This window comes from Rhinatrema bivittatum, chromosome 3 (genome assembly GCF_901001135.1).
Source record: "Rhinatrema bivittatum chromosome 3, aRhiBiv1.1, whole genome shotgun sequence".
Lineage (NCBI taxonomy): Eukaryota > Metazoa > Chordata > Amphibia > Gymnophiona > Rhinatrematidae > Rhinatrema > Rhinatrema bivittatum.
Genome location: NC_042617.1, coordinates 433,547,913 through 433,564,480, shown reverse-complemented (window position 1 = coordinate 433,564,480; position 16,568 = coordinate 433,547,913). Strand labels below are relative to the sequence as shown.

Sequence of the window (16,568 nt, the reverse complement as noted above, 5' to 3'; positions counted from 1 at the left end):
TCAGGAAGCGGGCGGAGCTTTGAATGGTGGGAACAGGCCTACAAAAGCGTCCTTCTTGCGTGCACGCGCGCCTAGGGACAGGGTATCCCCCGAAGATCTCCCACTGGCGTCGCCCCTGCGGGGACGCCGCCACACAGGCCATAAACTCCGCCAGCTGAACCGGGAGCAGGACCAGGAAAATGGAGGTAAGGGCCTGGTCGCGGCACACGTGACCTGGACCGTAACATTCTCTACCTATTTTATAAACATATATGTATAATTTAGGCACATAAATAAATATAACATGCATTTGTAATAACCCCCATTTATATACGCAAAGACAGGTATTCTATAACGTATGTATATATATACCATTTTGAAAATGCTTGCATGCACTTAGAATCACCAGTTCACCAATACCGCCGCCAGTTCATCTAGACCCTCTAGCCTTTCACCCTGAACCCTCTCAATACACCAGATCTCTCACCCAAAAACTTCAGACAACAGACAATTCTGATTTCATTTGCGCAAGTCAATTAGCAGGTATAGACATGTATGAATGATTCTGGTAATGCATAGGCATATATCTCTTATAAAATAGCAACTACCATGCGTACTTCTGAACCATGGTGTAATATACCCCTATCCTGTCCCTTTTTTCTGCAGTAAAATGTACATGCAAAATAGAAAATATCTGCTTTCTCTTGACATTTATAAAATAGCATATATACAAGTACCTGCTACTTGCCTGCGAAAACCCTTTGAAAATTTATTTCATAGATGTAATATTGCAAATTCACTAATGTGCTGCTTTGCATGATTTTTCAGCTCATTAACGATTTTGCATATGGTCTGTGAACAGATTCCCAAAGAGAAAATAGTGTGTGCAAACTCATCAGATAGCACATGCTACAATTCACCCATGCAATAGCATTTTTGGCATGAGCTATCCCGTTTGTGAACTCATTTGCACAATTGTACATTGTCATCTTAGATTCATAATGGTCTGAATGGTTAAGATGAAGGAGCTTCTAAATGCTAATATTTTCAGGAATGAAAAATAATTTGGAGCAAAACAAAAATGGTTTTTAATGGCTTTGTTTAACTGACCACAGTAGTATATAATATTTTTGTCTTAGCATTGTTGCTTTGAATAGGGAAATTGGATAGTTTATTTTCAGACCTTGCACAACATCAGGCCATGGGATTTAACTGGCTCGGGTTTCCATTAGAGTCAAATGACAGAGTTGAGTTTTCAGTTGTTATCATGACCCCTTTCTTCCACACAGAGGCTGAGGGTCATGGGAAATACATAACGGTAAATATCCTCTTTAACCCATGTGTGCGGTGAAGGGGGAAGGAAGATTGAAAGGGAAGAAGGTGGTGCATAGCAAACAATTATTAGACGCAATAATACACCCATTTCATGACCTTTATTTGGTAATCAAGTCCATTGCACATAAATACAGCATAGGATAAAATGTAAGACAGACTCAAGATATAGAAAATTAACTGATTTATTCTATCTCATCACAGACATATTCCTTTATCAGCAAGAACTCTGAAAAACCTTTTGACCAGTAATAGCAGCCTATTTACATTGTTCAACCCTTTTTTCCTGCTCTACCACCTACCTTGTGTGGAAGAAGGAAATAAACAGGTTGAGTATGACTTGTAATGAGCAAACTGTAATGAGCAGCTTAGGTCACAGTGGCACATAATAAATTGCTTTGTCCTTACCCTTACCTTCACCTTTGCTTTGGTAACTTTCAGTGCTGGCACATTAAGGCCTGCAAAATCCAGCCAGATAGATTAAATCTCATCCTTATTGCCACAGCACACCGCATTTCTAAATAGAACAATGGAGAGACTGCACAGCTGTTGGTGGGCCTTTGGACATAATTATTAGCAAGATTTTAATATAACATATCGTTTAAATTGTAATTTAAGCAGGTAGATGCTTTTTAATTCACCATCTGTGTGGCTAAATCAGTAGTAGGAGAATTAAACTCTCCTTTAATTAAACATATCCAGGCTGATTTATAGTTAGGAACACTTTGTACCTTTGATGGAAGACACATTAAACTGGGTAGCTCTAAAAATCATGCAGTGGTAGATTTGTAAATTCGTTTATGTTTTGCTGCTGGGCAGTATGCTGTCATATGTGGTATAGTAAGGTACATCCAGGTGAAACTCAAGTAACTGATCTCTGGCTCATTTTTAGTCACTTTGCAATACCATGTCTGTCTTTTATATTTCTTGTGATTACAGCTTCTTATTTGTATCAGCTCTTCAGAGATGCTGCATGATAACATGTAACAGGCAGTAAAGATAGCTTCTTGGACAGGAATTCCCACTCATTTCCATGGAAACCTGTAATCACAGAGGAATAAAGCATTTAAGTCCATACCAATTCAAATACAGTTTTATGAAGAAACCACTTACTGTCCAACACCTGCAGTTTGATGTTGATGTGCAGGTTTTGTGAAGCCTTTTTGAAAAAGGATGGGTATCACCATCACTAATATTATTATGCACATATTTAAATATCTGTATGACAGCTGATGTTAATATGGAATTCTTAAGGATTTGGATAAGAAAGAGGAGTAACTCATCTAATAGGGATGTGCACACAAAACATTTTCAGTATGGTTTGTTCTTTCATTTCTGTCTTTGTTGTCAGTACTCTTTTTCCATTCATTCTATTTGTTTCATACATATAAATGCTGCTTTGCACACACAAATTAAATTTGATTCAAATAGGCTGTATTTATGCAGGTAAAGGGGTGAATTTTCATAGAGTTCTGAATGTTAAAATTAGCATATATGTGTGTAAGTAGCAACTACTCATATACATGCTATTTCATAAATATCAAAAATACATGCATATTCTGCTTTTGTGCACACATATACACACGTAAAAAGGGGGCATCTAGGGGTGCTCTGGGACATGGCCAACATTTACATGTGTAAATTGCTATTTTAAAAGACACAAATGCACACTGGGTCTGATTTTCAAAAGCATTTACAATGCTTAAAATTGGGTTTTACGCATGTAAATACACTTTACCTGTGTAAGTGGGATTTTGAAAATTGCTATAATATATGCCATTTGAGGTGAATTTTAAAAGAGATGCATGCACCAGAATCAGGAGATAGGCGCACATTTAGCAGATGTTCATGTTCACCCAATTTTATAAAGTGGGAGTATGCATGCACATGTACCAATGCGTGCACATCTCACATCAGAGAAAAAATAGGCGTGATGTGGGTATTCTGGAGCAAAGCCATGAGATGTGCGCACAAGTACCTACACTTTTGGGCAGGTGCCCAGGTCCAGTGCCATGAAAGTGTACTTCTGCTATGGAGGAGGTGTAAGTTAAAAAAAATATAGGTATCCCTGAGGGTTTTAAGGAGTTCAGGCTAAAGGACTAGGGGGTTTGGAGGACCTAGCTCTAGATTGGGCAAACTGGTAGATAAACTGGTGAAACTGGTCATGGCATGAATATGCGCCTATTATAAAATTCCCCCATTTGTGCAGCTCAAACCCAATTTTACGTGACTGTGCATGCCCACTTGCAAAATTAGGTGCACACCAGTGGCGTAGCCACGGGTGGGCCTGGGTGGGCAGGTGCCCACCCAACTTAGACCCAGGCCCACCCAACTGGCACCGGAACTGCAAGGCTGTCGCGGGATCCCATCCCCGCGACAGCGAACAAGAGAACCCACGCCTCGCGCGCCATCACGGCACACGTGGGGAAGCGCTGCTGCGGCCGTATGGCCAACCGGTCTTCCTGTTCAGGGGGGAGCGGAAGCGCCGCGCACAGCTTCTGCTTCCTCCCCCCAATGCAGGAAGATCAGCTGCCTCTCTGCCACCCGTTCTCCTGCTATCTTCGGACCAAACGGCCCGCCGAACTTCCTGTTTGGGGGAGTGGAAGCGCCGCGCACAGCTTCCGCTTTCTCCCCCAAAGCAGGAAGATCAGCTGCCTCTCCTGCTGCTACCGGCCTCCTGCTATCTTCGGGCGTCGGCCGTACTGCCCGCCGATCTTCCTGCTTGGGGGGGGAGGAAGTGGACGTTGTGCGCTGCGCTTCCGCTCCCCCCCCCCCGACAGGAAGTTCAGCGGGCAGTACGGCCCGACGCCCGAAGAAGATAGCAGGAGGCCGGTGGCAGCAGGAGAGGCAGCTGATCTTCCTGCTCTGGGGGAGAAAGCGGAAGCTGTGCACGTGCTTGAATGTGTATGTGTGGATGAGAATGGGAGTGTGTGTGGGTAAAACTGGAGCCTGGGTGTGTATGTGGGTGAGAATGGAAGCTTGAATATGTGGGTGAATGGGAGCTCGAATGTGTGTATGTGTGGTTGAGAATGGGAGTCTGGGTTTATGTGTGTGGGTGAGAATGGGTGCCTGGATGTGCGTCTGTGTGTGCATAAGAATATAAGCCTGGAGAGGGGTGAGAAAGTGAGAACTTGAATGTGAGCTGGGGGGGGGGGGGGGGGGGGAGAGCATATGAGAGCTTGAGTGTGTGAGAGGGAGTCTGTGAGAGAAAGCGTGTATGTGTGTGTGTGTGGAAGGGAAGAAGACAGTAATAGAAGAAAGACACTGAAAAGGAATTAGGAAATGAGCTATAAGGGAAAAAATGGGAAAAAGAGACCAGGAACAACTGATTAGAAAAATACAAAGATCAGACAACAAAGGTAAAAATATATATCTATATTTTGAGATGTTAGCAATTTAAATATAAGCAACACAACCGCTCTCTCAAAATTTATGGACAGGTAGGAGCCGTGTATAAAATCGTAATATAAGAAGGCTAAAGTACCACAAATCACCGTGAATTATGTTTGTATCATTAAGTAAACCTCATACTTAGGCGTAGATGTGAATGCTATGCTGCATAATTTGGCATTATTTATCAGTAAAAAAACAACTAGTAGACCTGCATGCCTACAGCCCACCCATGTTAACCTTGTGCCCACCCAAAAAATCAATTCTGGCTACGCCACTGGTGCACACATACATGTGCATAGGCTATTTTCTAACACAGTGGTTCTCAACCTTTTTTTGGTCGGACACACCTGACAGATGGTTCTCACATGCGTGACACACTGAACATGTGACCATCACGGGGCTAAATGTAAACATGCACTCTGCATCCACAGGAATCCCCTCAACCCCTAGCAATGAGTGCAGAGCAGATCTAGGGCATTACCCTGTTCAACTCACCATACAAAAAAGATATTCTGGTTCTGATGACATCCCAGTAAAAGCAAAACAAACTTCTTTACTACCAGGCAAAATAGCCTTCCTTATGAAAAGACAGTAATTAACCCTAATGCATATCCTATTCAGAAAACACAACAAATAAGATTGATACAAATGCCTACATGCTAGTGAAATACCTCACCTCGGTCACACACCCTTCACCAAGTACAGAAAAACCACAAATTATAAATATGGCGATAGAAACTGGAATGGAAAACCAAAAAAGCCACTCTGCATGCGGTGCGAACCTGGAGAAATGGAAAGAGAAATATAGCACCTAACAGACTCTCAGGATTTGCAATAATGCACACAAACTAACCCGCACAAAGTTACACCTCTATTATGGAACGCACTCAAATAGTAACAATCCTATCTAAGAAATATAACTATTAAACCAGGACCTAAACACTAATACATTTCCTATTGGGAAAACAGAATAAGCCAAGCTGCTATAGAGCTCCACATAGAAATAATTGTAAAGCTATACTAAAAATGTTACAAAACAGCTGCTGAACAGAATATTATCCAACAATTAAAAACTCATAAAAATTATTAAAACGTGTCCAAATATCAATAAAATATTTCAAAACAGCAGACATCACATAATACCCAATAATTAAAATGGCAGTCAATCAAGAAAAATAAATTTAAAAAGCCACCTTTACTTACCCTCTCCAGCAACTCTCCTACTCCTTTCCCTTCCAGGCCTATAATACTTACCAGAAGCAGCAAGGGCTGCTGAAGTTCTGTCCTCACAGTCCTCTTCCTTAGCACCCACAACCAGTCATTCACACACACACCCCCAATTAGACCCCACTACCAGTCTCGGTCTCTCTCTCACCAGTCATCTTCCTGACCAGTCTCTCTCTCACATATGCAAACTAGTCATCTTCCTGACCAGTCTCTCTCTCAATCACACTCATGGTCTCTTATATACAAGCTCTCAATCACACACAAATGCTCTCACACCCATTCACACTACCTCTTAACCAGGCTTCCATTCACACCTACACACCCAAGCTCTCACCCAAGCTTCCATTCACACCAGCTCTCACCCATGCTGTTTTGGAGTCTCAATTTAGTGGACCCTTGGGCCAACCTACAAGAGACTGGGAAAGGTATTCAATGTCTCTGGTACACCGCAGGCGGGGAGGCAGATGTTCAGGCAGGACATAGAGGTACTCTTCACCCTGGAAGCTGGTGCTCCCCCGGGAGGAGCCCGTAGGAGCCCAGCCGCTGGGACTTAGGTGAGGCATCGCCCTAGGAAGCCAAAGCCCCCCCGGGAGGAGCCCGTAGGAGCCCGGCCGCTGGGACTTAGGCGGGTTGATGATCTTGACACTGGAGCGTGCAGGCTGATGAGCAGGACTGAGAACTGGAACCAGACTAGAACAGTAAACAGGAACTGTAGCAAGACTCGGATACTGGAACCAGGCAGGAACTGTAGCAGGACTCGGGTACTGGAACTAGGCAGGAACTGTAACAAGACTTCGATACTGGAACCAGGCAGGAACTGTAGCAGGACTCGGGTACTGGAACCAGGCAGGAACTGTAGCAAGACTCGGGAACTGGAACCAGGCAGGAACTGTAGCAGGACTCGGGTACTGGAACCAAGCAGGTACCTTAGCTGGCAAGCAAGAACCAAGCAGGTACTGTAGCAGGAAGCAGGAGCCAGGCAGGTACTGTAGCAGGCAAGCAGGAACCAAGCAAGTACTGTAGCAGGCAAGCAGGAACGGAGCGAGTTCCAAAGGCAGCTCACTCCGGGGCACGGAGGAACAGGGAACCGGTTGGTAAGTCCGTTGCAAGGCTCCGACTGAGTGTCCGCGGCCGGCTTATCAAGGCCACGGCGTCTGACGTCAGGAACTGGGCGGAGTCACCACTGGCGGGAAACGGCCTAGAAAAGCATCCAAGTGGCGCGCGTGCGCTCCTAGAGGCAGGGCATCCATGGGTGAGTAATTCTGCTCGCGGGGGGGGCCCGCGAGCAGCGGGTCATAACACATGCATTCATTCACACCCACAGGCACAAGCTCTCACCCATGCATTCATTCACACCCATAGACACAAGCTCTAACCCAGGCTTCCATTCATACCCACACACACAAGCTCTCACCCAAGCACCCACACACACACAAGCTCTCACCCATGCATCCATTCACACCCACAGACACAAGCTCTCACCCAGGCACTCACACACACAAGCTCTCACCCATGCATCTATTCACACCCACATACACAGGCTCTCACTTAGGCACCCATTCACACCAGCTCTCACCCAAGCACACATTCACACCATCTCTCACCCTGGCACCCATTCATACCCACACACACACCAGCTCTCACCCAGGCATCTATTCACACCCACACACACAAGCTCTCACCCAAGCACCCATTCACACCAGCTCTCACCCAAGCACCCATTCACACCAGCTCCCACCCATGCATCCATTCACACACAGACACACAAGCTCTTGTTGCGTCCGTTGGTCTCCGACGGCTTTGACCTCTGTGCCTCACCTTTCTTCATTCTCTCTCCACAAGCCTTGGGAAGATGGTTACTGTCACGTCTTCATGCCGCTCTCTCCGGCGTCCCGGAATGGCAACGGCGACGGTGTTTGCCATGGATTTCCTGAGGGCCTCCTAGGGTACGTGTGCACACGCCACCTACATCTTTAGGTCGGGGTCAGGTTTTCCTCTTAACCGCCATGGGAATGGGCTCCCATAGTGGCCTTGCTTCGTTGGGGTCGGGTTTCCTCTTCACCGCCACGGTCCCGTGGCGGCCTTGCTTCATCGGAGTTCAAGACTTCTATTCCTCCCACGCCACCCCCGGGCATTCTGATTCCTGCCTCACTGGCCAATCAAAGGCTTCCTCCCTTCTTCCTACTCCCACTAGCAGGTAGAAGGGAGGAGGTTTCCGACTGGCCTGCGTGGGGGCAGGCATAATGAAGGAGGCTTCCCATTGGGCAATGGGGGTAGGAAGAAAGGAGGCTTCCAATTGGCCCATGGGGGCTGGAAAAAGGGAGAAGGAAAGTACAACGGGGCAGTGGGACACCGGGAGATGCGACACACCTGCCGGCATTTGGCAACACACTAGTGTGTCGCGACACACTGGTTGAGAAGCGCTGTTCTTACATATGTGCACATGTGTGTGTATGTTATAAAACTGCTGCATCTCTAGGCACATGGCGACACACACAATTACAAGTGCGCCCATTTGAAAGGGATCATTTTAAATTGTCAATAGGTTTTATTCAAGTTAAGTGCATTTAATGTGGATAAATGGCTTTTGAAAATTGCTTTGTTAATATATTACATTACATGTGTATCTCCTTTGAAAATTCACCTAATATATTTGCCAGCTTACTCAGGTAATTGTACATTTAATAATTATCTTAATTAAGTGACCGTCGCTAGTTAACAAGAAACTGGAGGGGAGTGGAGTAGATGTAACTCCATTTACAGTAGAGAATGTTTTGGAAGAGCTGGGGAAACTGAAAGTGGACAAAGCCATGGGGCCTGATGAGGTTCATCCCAGGATACTGAGGGAGCTCAGAGATGTGTTGGCGGGTCCACTGTGTGACCTGTTCAATAGATCCCTAGAAACGGGAGTGGTGCCGAGTGATTGGAGAAGAGCGGTGGTGGTCCCGCTTCACAAGAGTGGAGGCTGGTAACTACAGACCAGTTAGCCTCACTTCTCTGGTGGGAAAAGTAATGGAGTCACTGTTGAAAGAGAGAATAGTGTACTATCTACAGTCGGGAGAATTGCTGGACCAGAGGCAGCATGGATTCACCAGGGGAAGATCCTGTCAGACAAATCTGATTGACTTTTTTGACTGGGTAACCAAGGAATTGGATCAAGGAAGAACACTCGATGTCATCTACTTGGATTTCAGCAAAGCTTTTGATACGGTCCCGCATAGGAGACTGGTGAATAAAATGAGAAGCTTAGGAGTGAGTGCCGAGGTGGTGGCCTAGATTGCAAACTGGTTGACGGACAGAAGACAATGTGTGATGGTAAATGGAACTCTCTCTGAAGAGAGAGCAGTTTTAAGCGGTGTACCGCAAGTATTGGTGTAGGACCGGTCCTGTTCAATATCTTTGTGAGCGACATTGCGGACGGGATAGAAGGCAAGGTTTGTCTTTTTGCGGATGACACTAAGACCTGCAACAGAGTGGACACACCGGAAGGAGTGGAGAGAATGAGACGGGATTTAAGGAAGCTGGAAGAGTGGTCGAAGATATGGCAGCTGAGATTCAATGCCAAGAAGTGCAGAGTCATGCATATGGGGAGTGGGAATCTGAATGAACTGTATTCGATGGGGGGGAGAAAGGCTGATGTGCATGGAGCAGGAGAGAGACCTTGGGGTGATAGTGTCTAATGATCTGAAGTCGGGGAAACAATGTGACAAGGCGATAGCTAAAGCCAGAAAAATGCCGGGCTGCATAGAGAGAGGAATATCAAGTAAGTAAAGGGAAGTGATTATCTCCTTGTACAGGTCCTTGGTGAGGCCTCACCTGGATACTGTGTTCAGTTCTGGAGACTGTATCTCCGAAGGTACAGAGACAGGATGGAGGCGGTCCAGAGAAGGGCAACCAAAAAGGTGGAGGGTCTTCATCAAATGACTTATGAGGAGAGATTGAAGAATCTAAATATGTACACCCTGGAGGAAAGGAGGAGCAGAGGTGATATGATACAGACTTTCAGATACTTGAAAGGTTTTAATGATCCAAAGACAATGACAAACCTTTTCCGTCGGAAAAAATCAACAGAACCAGAAGTCACAATTTGAAGCTCCAGGGAGGAAGACTCAGAACCAATGTCAGGAAGTATTTCTTCACAAAAGGGTGGTGGATGCCTGGAATGCCCTTCCGGAGGAAGTGGTGAAGACCAGAACTGTGAAGGACTTCAAAGGGGCATGGGATAAACACTGTGGATCCATAAAGTCTAGAGAACATGAATTGAAGAGTGGGTGGCTCGCGGGAGTGACGGCTGCTACCTGGAGATATTACCCTTATTCAATAAACCTACACACGGTTAATGTGACTCCAACATTGCTCTAAGCTTCAAAGGCAAGAGGAAATGTGGAAAAATGGATTTGCATTCACAAAAAAGCAGGGAGTAGCTTGCTTGTTATGGCAGTTACTACCCCAAACCAAATAAGCCTGATACTTCACTTTCAATGCATATCCAGCATAGCTCTCTGCTTCAACGGCAGGGGAGAAAGACAGATACTTCAAGCATATCCAGCATAGCTCTCTGCTTCAACGGCAGTGGGAATGAAGAAAAGTGGATCTATATATAGACAACAACCAACAAGGACTGAAATACATAGTCTGGGTAAACAAATAAGCATGGGTGTAGCTTGCTTATTGCGGTGGTTACTACCCCTAACTAATTAAGCTAGATATTTCACTTAGATGCAGTTCCAACACTGCTCTCTACATTAATGGTGGGGGTGGAAGGGAAATAGAACCAAAAGGTTACTAAGAGCCAAGAGAAACAGATAAGTATGAGAAAAAAAAAAGTGTGAAGCTTGCTGGGCAGACTGGATGGGTTGTTTGGTCTTCTTCTGCCGTCATTTCTATGTTTCTAAGTTTATTGTGTAGTATTGGCTGGGTGAGAGGTCTGAGTTAACTGGAGTATTAGGCTGAAGAACCAGGAGCGTCTCAATGACCTGGAGAAAGTCTGTGTGAACTGGTGGATTAATTGGTAAAACTGCTATTGTCAATTATGTGTGCATGTTTTAAAGTACATTGACATGTGCTTAAATCAGGATTTAAAAGAGTAAGTCCTATTTTATTTTTGCACATAAAATATACGTGCATATATTTGAAAAATAGGTAGGAATATATATGCTTTCAATGCATTGCAGGTATTCACGTATAAGCATACATATGCACATATTTTGTAGGGTACTGATATGCATATTTTCTAATATACGCATATGTCACACATAAGAACATAAGAAAATGCCATACTGGGTCAGACCAAGGGTCCATCAAGCCCAGCATCCTGTTTCCAGCAGTGGCCAATCCAGGCCATAAGAACCTGGTAAGTACCCAAAAACTAAGTCTATTCCATGTTACCAATGCTAATGGCAGTGGCTATTCTCTAAGTGAACTTAATAGCAGGTAATGGACTTCTCCTCCAAGAACTTATCCAATCCTTTTTTAAACACAGCTATACTAACTGCACTAGCCACATCCTCTGGCAACAAATTCCAGAGTTTAATTGTGCGTTGAGTAAAAAAGAACTTTCTCCGATTAGTTTTAAATGTGCCCCATGCTAACTTCATGGAGTGCCCCCTAGTCTTTCTACTATCCGAAAGAGTAAATAACCGATTCACATCTACCCGTTCAAGACCTTTCATGATTTTAAACACCTCTATCATATCCCCTCTCAGTCGTCTCTTCTCCAAGCTGAAAAGTCCTAACCTCTTTAGTCTTTCCTCATAGGGGAGTTGTTCCATTCCCCTTATCATTTTGGTAGCCCTTCTCTGTACCTTCTCTATCGCAATTATATCTTTTTTGAGATGCGGCGACCAGAATTGTACACAGTATTCAAGGTGCGGTCTCACCATGGAGCGATACAGAGGCATTATGACATTTTCCGTTTTATTCACCATTCCCTTTCTTATAATTCCCAACATTCTGTTTGCTTTTTTGACTGCCGCAGCAAGTTATAAAATATTATCATAAAATATATGGCCATATATGTGTGTATATGCCACTGTGTGCAGCTGTTTGAAAGTTATCCTTAAAATACTGTCACATGTGTAATTCCTTTGGCTGTGGTGTGATTAGTGCAACCCAGTAGGTGAACAAGCTGGACCCATGCCAACAGCAGGTACATATACTCAGGCTGGGACTAGGACTAGGCGTCACCTTCACCAGCTTCTTCCCCTGCAGGTTGAGCTTTTGGGTTCTGATACTGGCAGGACTTAGGTGGGAGTCCGACAAAAGAGTGGTCAGGCAATGTCAGAACACAATGAAGGTCATGACAGGCGGCAATCTGAGAGAGTTCGTATCCGTGCAGTGGTCAGGGCAGGCAGCAATCATCAGCCAGAGTAGAATCAGGGCAGAGGTCAAGGCAATCAATCTAATTGCTGCTTTGGGTGGCTTGACTTCAAAACTAAGGGATAAGCCTACTGATTTGACTATTGAAATATGAAATGTAGAACTAAGCAGAACTTTAGATTCCATTGTGCCAAGTAGAAATCACAAGAGGAAATTGTCTAATAAGTCTAAAAAATGTACTTAGGAACTGAGGGCTTTAAAGAGAGAAGGAAGAAAACTTGAGATGTTATGGAAAAACTTTTTGCTTTTATTTATAGAAATTCATTTTTTTTAATAGAAATTTCTTTTCCACCCAGTTACCAAAGAATAAAGGTCCATATTCAATAGCATTTAGCTAATGAATATTTGTGCACTTATCCAGTAAGATTCTAGCCAGATAATAAGTTATCCAGCTAGAATTTAGCCACATAAATTAGGGGCATAATTGGGAGGAGCTGAGTTAGCCAGTTAAGTTATCTGGCTAACTTTGATATTTAAAGTTACCTGGATGATTTATTCAGCTAACTCTGGTCAGCCCATAGACTAGTTAGTTATCTGGCTAACTAGCCCATTGCACAGTGCCTGAATATGGATCACAAACTGTATTAGAGAGGAGTATGAGGAGAGCATCTATCTGTGTTTTATAGAATCACCTGTTGTGTCAGGTTCATATCTGAGCTTTTTTGAGCCTATATCAGAAGGAGAGCTTGTAATAATTTTCATCTGGTATCTAATTTACCATTTGTATCAAAAATTATAGAAAGGGTAGCAGCTAATCAATTTAACCAATACCTTACCTTATAGATAATTCCATTCTTTGAGAGATGCCAATTTGGATTCAGGAAGCAATATAGCATGGAAAACTCATTGGTGTTTATGCTTGATATGCTTCACAGAAATCTTGATACAGTTATTGAATCCACAGTGTTTTCATTAGACATTAGACATTAGGCATTTGATGCAGTAGATCATTAGATTTTGGAAAATCAATTACTTTTATTGTGCTTTCCAGATGTGTGCCATAATTGGTTTGTTTCATACACAATGAGTTGTTCTTGGAGATTTTTCTTCTTAACCTCAGCTACTTAAACTGGTTTTCTCAAGGGGTTGTTCTCTCACCGGTTTGTTAGATCCTTGACTTATCGGCATCTGGCTCCAGGTTTGCAGCAGAACAACGCCATCAGATGCCCACGATGGGGCCCTGATAATGGATGTCATAGCTGTGAGCACGCACCACTGCACACATATTTATTTATTTATTTAATTAGTTTATATACCGACCTTCATGATATGGGTCATATCAAATCGGTTTACAAGGAACCTAGGGGTTAACATACATTAACAACTGATAACAAGAGGACTTTAACAGGAGGCAAAGTTACATTTAACAAGGTGTAGCAAAACATATGTGTACCTAAGCAGGAAAACTGCAGGATTTCCTCAGAAATTATATCACCCGCCTTGGATATTTAAACTCACTCAGCCCTGCTCTCCCTTGCTTCAGTAGCAGGTCTCCTGATGGATCTCTCCTCAGTGCTGGTTGTTACTTCTGGCATTGTCTTTCTGTGTTCTCAGTTGTTTGTGTTCCTGCCTCCCTGCCTCCTGCCATGACTTTGTTTCCTGTTTTTCTTCATTGCCTGGTCCTAGACCCTATGTCTTGGTCTGCCCCTGTCCTAACCTTTGTCTTGCTCTATCTCTCCTAGTTTGACTTACTGGCTTCGAGTCTGGCCTGTTCTCTGGCTGCCCTGATTTCTTTTGGATCTTGATCCTCTACTTTGGACCTGACTTGTGATTTTCTGCTGCCTGCCTTGACTTCTGTCCTGTCTCCTGGATCTCGGCTCCCCTGACCTTAGTCTGGACTCAGACTCCTGTTCTTGCTACTATCCCTGGGTCCAGGTCAGAACAAAGGGCTTAACTCATGGGGGAGACAGTTGCGACAGGAGAAGCTTCTGTTTGTCCCACTTGGGGTGCGTTTGCCCAATCTCAATGTGGACTCTATGGGCTTCCTCATCCGGTAGTGCCAACCACACCACAGCACAAGGGTTCATGTTCATAACGGTTTGCTGAGGCCATGGACCTGACAAAACTGGCGGCCTTTCTGGCCATTCCCGGCATGGCTTGGAGGATTCAGCAGCAACAGAACATCCTGGATCAAGTCACAGGGGTCTTAGAGAGGCTATCCGTCTGGATAGATGTCCTGTCTTCACCTCCAGCTCCACCAGCAGTACCACCTGCAATGATTTCAACTGTGATGCCCATACCTCACTCACCTCCTCCACCATGGTATCATGGGGACCTATGGGAATGCCATGGATTCCTTAATCTGCCATATGCATTTCACTCTCCAGGAGGTGTTGTTCCCCAAAGACAAGGCCAAGGTAATTTTTATTCTGTTGTTACTGAGAGGTTCCACCTTGACATGGGTCTCCCCTCTGTGGGGGATGGACACTATGAGTATTTGGTTATGCCCTTCAGACTCTTTACTGCCCCCATAGTCTTTCAAGCAATAGTGAACAAAATTTGCTGGGACCTCCTTTACTCTCATTTCATCATCTACTTGGACAATATCATTGTATTTTCTAAGATCCTGAAACAGCATCAACTGCACATGAGACAGTTTCTACAAAGACTCCAGGGGCACCATCTTTAAGCCATGTTGGAGAAATGCTGCTTTGAACAAGTGGAGCTCCCATTTCTAAGCTACATTGTTTCTTGGATGGGGCTACTTGACCAGGTCACTCACATCCCTTACCAAAAAGGAATCAGATGCCTAGTACTGGAATGAGGAAGCTATACAGGCCTTTCAGCACCTGAAGCAAGAATGCACCCAGGATACATGCCTACATCATCCATACCTTACCAAACCATTCATCATGGAGGAAGATGCTTTCACTTTCAGAGTGGGGGCTGTCCTTTTACAAATTGACTCTCATGGGGTATTGGTTACCTGCACCTATTTTTCAAGGAAGTTTTCTTCCACCAAGAAGAATTACACTATCAGGGACTGGGAATCGGTGGCCATCAAGCTAACTCTCATAGAACGGTGCCACCTGTTGGAAGGAGCCTGACACCCGGTAACTATAAAAAAGAAAGTGACCGGAGGTCCTTCAAGAGTTCTTTATTAGTTGCAACTAATAAAGAACTCTTGAAGGACCTCCGGTCACTTTCTTTTTTGTTCCACCCGGTAACTATATACAGACATCATAAAAACTTGGAATACCTATCCCAAGCTCAATGGATGAATCCCTGACAGGCTCGATTGTCTTTATTTTTCAATCAGTTTGAGTTTGAACCATGCTAATGTCTGGCACAGAAGAACCTGTGGGCAGACGTGCTGTCCTGATCTTTCAAGGCAGAAAACTGCCTGGATCCACCTGGTTACATTATCAATCTGGCCAAGATTGTGATAGTCTTTGCTTTGACCATGTCTTGGGAGAAGACAGTGGTACCCCATCGACTTTGGGAGCAAGCTCCCTGGTGGGCTCACAACTCTTACTTTAAAAACACCCCAGGATTTCTAGGCCCCAGGAACTACTCACTCACCACTATTCATAGTCCAAAATACTCCAGGGCTTGTAGTGCTATGTGGAATTCTGTCCAGAATATGCAGCCAATGAAGGTTCCCAAACGTGGCCCTGAGGCCTTTTGCAGTTGCTACCTGTTTTCAAGGAACCATTGATGCCCCTGCCAACAGATTTTATCACTGATCTTCCTCCCTCCGAGGATAACACTACCTTCTGAGTAATAGTAGACCGGTTCTCCAAAATAGCTCATTTCAATCCCCTACCTGGGCTACCTTCAGCACCAGAACTGGCCTATTTGGTCGTACAATTTAGGCTTCCCACCATATCCTCTCAGACCGTGGAGTTCAATTTACCGCATGCTACTAGTGGAGTCTCTGCAAGATGTTTGGGATAGTGCTGGAGTTATCCTTGGCCTACTATTCTCAAAACAATGGACAAACTAAGCATACAAATCAATCCCTCAAAGCCTTTCTGTGTTCCTATGTAAACCAGCACCAGGACAAGTGGGTCTCCCTCCTAATCTTGCCAAGGTTTGTCATAACAATCATGTCATTAAATCTACAGGCTCCTCACCCTTCTTCCTGGTTTATGGATGTCATCCGCAGATACCATTACCTATGGTGGTCTCATTAGCTTGTCCCACTGCAAATATCATAGGGCATGAACCACATCACCTTTGGCAATAGATGCATCAGTGACTGGAATAAGCCACAGCTTATTCCTAAAAATAGATGGACAAGAAACACCATATGGCAC

At 44.4% G+C, this 16,568-nt stretch overlaps 1 long non-coding RNA gene across 1 annotated transcript in view; it reads right to left on the bottom strand.

The window, feature by feature from the left end:
* Positions 1-1,473: 1,473 nt before the first annotated feature.
* The window catches only part of LOC115088814, a 104,433-nt gene continuing 89,338 nt past the window's right edge, over positions 1,474-16,568 (bottom strand). The window contains exon 3 of the long non-coding RNA XR_003855904.1: positions 1,474-2,352. This is a non-coding gene — a long non-coding RNA (uncharacterized LOC115088814). The remainder of the gene's footprint in view (positions 2,353-16,568) is intronic.